The sequence below is a fragment of the Falco rusticolus genome, chromosome 11 (genome assembly GCF_015220075.1).
Source record: "Falco rusticolus isolate bFalRus1 chromosome 11, bFalRus1.pri, whole genome shotgun sequence".
Classification (NCBI taxonomy): domain Eukaryota; kingdom Metazoa; phylum Chordata; class Aves; order Falconiformes; family Falconidae; genus Falco; species Falco rusticolus.
In genome coordinates this window covers 16,448,967-16,452,672 of record NC_051197.1, presented here as the reverse complement: position 1 = coordinate 16,452,672, position 3,706 = coordinate 16,448,967, and positions in this window count along the sequence as shown.

Below are 3,706 nucleotides of genomic sequence, written 5' to 3'. Positions count from 1 at the left end.
GAAACCCTGGTTCTGTGTTGTGTGTGCTAAACTTCTAAGCTATCATTGTTGTAGGGCTGTATGCTATGTCAATACATCTGATGCTGGTTTTGTATTTTGTTAACTTTTCCTTTTTAATTGACTCCAAATATCTTTTGATGTAGCCTTTGGGAAATCTGTTTGTGTTTATAATAAAAATAGCCAGGTAGAGGTAAGATATGTTTCAAAGTCTCCTTCACCTGACTCGGTGCATGCTGCTCTTGTCCATTAGAAATCTACCTTGTCTCTTGTTGGGTTTTCATGCATCTGCAAATGCATGTGTGTAGCTCTGATCCTAGTGTAACCGACCTTTTGGAAGATGCCCAAGAAACTTCTGCCTTTCTCAGGGTCATAGGAAGGAGATTAACTCTGAAGGTTAGAATGCTTCACTGAAAATGCATTGCTGCTCTGCCCGTTATTGTTAGAATTAGATGTAACGGAGTGATTGGACTAATGGAGTAATTGGGCTACTTGAGGGAAAAACAGCAGTGGAATAACATAAAGGGAAGAAACTGGAGTTCTCCAAGAAGCTAAGACAGAAAACTGCAATTTCTGCTGATCAGGTCTGTATGTGGAGTTACAGCTTGAGACAAAGTAGTAGCCAATGCAAACTGCAGAGGATGCCTGGATGGTTCTCACATAGCACCCGGAAGGAAGCAGCAGCCTCTATCATTATATTCTTGGTCAGCTTTTTGTTTCATAGGTAGTCAGGTTGGAAAGACAATACAGATAACATTTCTTTTTATTTGTCTCTCCAGTTCCCCCTCAATAAATGGGTGACCCCGGTTGTGCCATCTGCTAGAAGGGTTTAGCAGCATACAGCTACAGTTGGGCTCGCACCTTCCCCACGGGCAGCTCTTGCCTGAATATTAGCGATGGAAGAATAAATGTAAGAATTCAAAATAGGTGAAGATGTAAAGTGAAAAAAGCCGTAACATATCGCCGATTGCGTGGGACAGCTTTACTGTACAAGTAGGCTCCTTCTCCTCGGGCCGGGAGGTGCCTCCAGGCGGTGGCCCGTAGCGAAGGCAGGGTCACTGTGCCACTAGGGGCTGCTGCTGTCCCGAGGCAGTCCTGGGCTCGGGGGGACACCCGCATGCGTTCCGCTCAGTTGGACTTCTCTACTTGCCTTTGAAGAGCAAAATTTTATCTTTTTAATCTTTTTTTGCCTCTTGATGATTAGGCAATCAACACATCTTGTACTAATCTTGCTTTAACATTCTGTACCCTGTAGAAGTGGAAATTTATTTGAATGCCTCCGTGGAGGAACCAGCTGTGCTAGAAGCGTGCATGCAGCAGAGTCCTGAGCTGACCTGGACTGGAAGTCTGGGGTATAGATTCAGTCCTGTCCTTGTAAAGAAAGGAAGCATGCCTAGAGGCTTTGGGTTGCTCTATAGGCAGTGATCTTCAATTGGAGCTTTTTAATCTGAAGCTACTGCTAATAATGGTACGAATACTGCGGGTGGTCTGGTTGGTAATGTGGAGATGTAATACTTTGACTGTGTTGGAAACAGCTTTAGGATCTTACTCGGAGATTGTTGGAGAGCAAAGGGAGAGAGTGCTTGCAGGAATGCAGCACAGGTGTGTCGCTGCACACAGGTGTGTATCTGAGATAACAGAGCGAGTGGCCTGCATACCTACTTGGGAAGGAACAGGGAGCACTGACTGCCAGGGACTGGCACACGTACGGTTATTAGCTACCTATACGTGATATTGAAAAGATGACTAGTTCATCTTAAACTGTGGTGTTTTATTTCACAAAATCTTTAAATGTAAGATGCATTGCTTCTTTCTCTTGCTACTTGATGAGACAAGGCTTAACTTATAAATATTGGTCTGATTAGGTATGAGAATTTACTTTCCAGGATTAATTACAGCTGTTACTTTTTCCCTTTCATCCCCAGTGGCTGAGGATGATAAAATACAGCTTTTGCAAAACTGACTATAGCAAAAAAAAAAAAAAAAAAAAAAATATCAACAAATGAAAACTTCAGTAAACTTTTCCATAGAAAACAGCTCTGCTCCTAATTTGAACAACTGCTTCCATCAGCTTCTGCAGACTTGGACAAAAATATTTCCATGCGTATAAAAATAAAATCAGACCATGTTCTAGCTTTTTCACAGGGATTATTCTACGTACGCTTCAACTAGGCTAAGGTGACTAATTAATCCCCAAGATAATACCAGTTTAAACATGTTGTTATTGAAAGGAAAATAGCAATATATACAGGGTTCTGGCAATGCTGTGCATGTGAAATTAGCTTAGCTATTACTTGTGTTGCTTTTTTCTGGTTTTTAATTTGCAGTTACCACAAAGCTTTTGTGTGTGAAGACACGCAAGACCTCTTGCTTTTACTTCTACCCCCTCCCTGTAATTTGCAAGACAAGTAAATGAGAGGATATGAGTAGATGAAAAGTTGATACAGCTGGATTCAAAACCTGATATCAAAAGAAGGCTCAAATTATCTGTTTGTTTGTTTATTGCTTTCAGACAATACATCTGACCTCTAATGTTAACTATGCCCAGCAAAGCTGCACTGTTGCTAAAAATAATAATAATAAAATATCCCATGGTAGACACTGTGTTGTAGTTCTCACACTGACACAGTACTCATGTTTCTTTGAGTTGTGCAAGGCATACAAGTAAGCGGAAAGCATAACAGGTGCATTTGTTAAAAGAAATGTTCAACAATAAAAAGTTAATTACAATTGTATGGAAGAGCTTGCCAACATCCTAGTGAAAAGTTCATCACTTGAGGTGCAAAGCATGTTTGTTCCCTTTAACAGAATAGATTGATAATAATGAAAAATGAGACATTTCTGGCTAATGTTGTCCCTTTCCCTATGTGTGCCCCCCACCAATAAAATAATAATAAAAAAGTCTTCTGCACAACCCCAGATGGATTTACAGCCCAGATGAAATCTGTTTGAAGAAGTCAAGACTTGTGGGGCTGACAACCCAGGAAGAGCAGTTGCTAGTGGGAGACTGTAGAAACTTCTGAGATAGAAAATACATGTTCATTTTTGTCGTTAAAATAGTATTTGCCACAAATCTCACTCCTGTGGTTAATCTTACAACCATAGCTATTGTAGGAAGAGAAATAAAGTGACTGAATTACCAGTGTGTTGTAGATGTTCAATTAGAATCAGATTCATTTTTTTGTGTGACTTAAAGGCTGTGGTTTATTGCTTTGCTGAAGTTACCCCTCTGGAAATACCCTCCAACTCAGAATCCCCTGTGCATTTTTCTTGCCTTTTTTTGTGATCCAGTTACCATCCAGCTCGCTTTGGAAGATTATGTAACTTTTCAGGAGGGTTGACCAGAACTCATTCCTACTTTTTTGTGATTACCAGCTTATTACCATGCTCAAAAAGGGGAAAGCATGTTTTGTGCATCTCTACTTGCCTCCGTGCCCTGGACATCTGTAGAACAGAACACTGGTGTGAGTGTGGTCCTGGGCTGTCACAGCAAATTAGTGATGAAGCTGGCTGCAAGCTCACGTCAGTTCAGGTACTTGGCTGCATTTTGTATTTGACTCCTTAGGAAATGCAAAAGTTCTAGCTGACCTGCACTCCCATGCCCGCTGCTGAGGGGCTGTGGCTTTTAATTGTTCACATTTAGCTGGCCTTTACCTTGGAAGATAAAATATTTACAGATTGCTTATGAAATCTTTGTTCATTTAAAAAT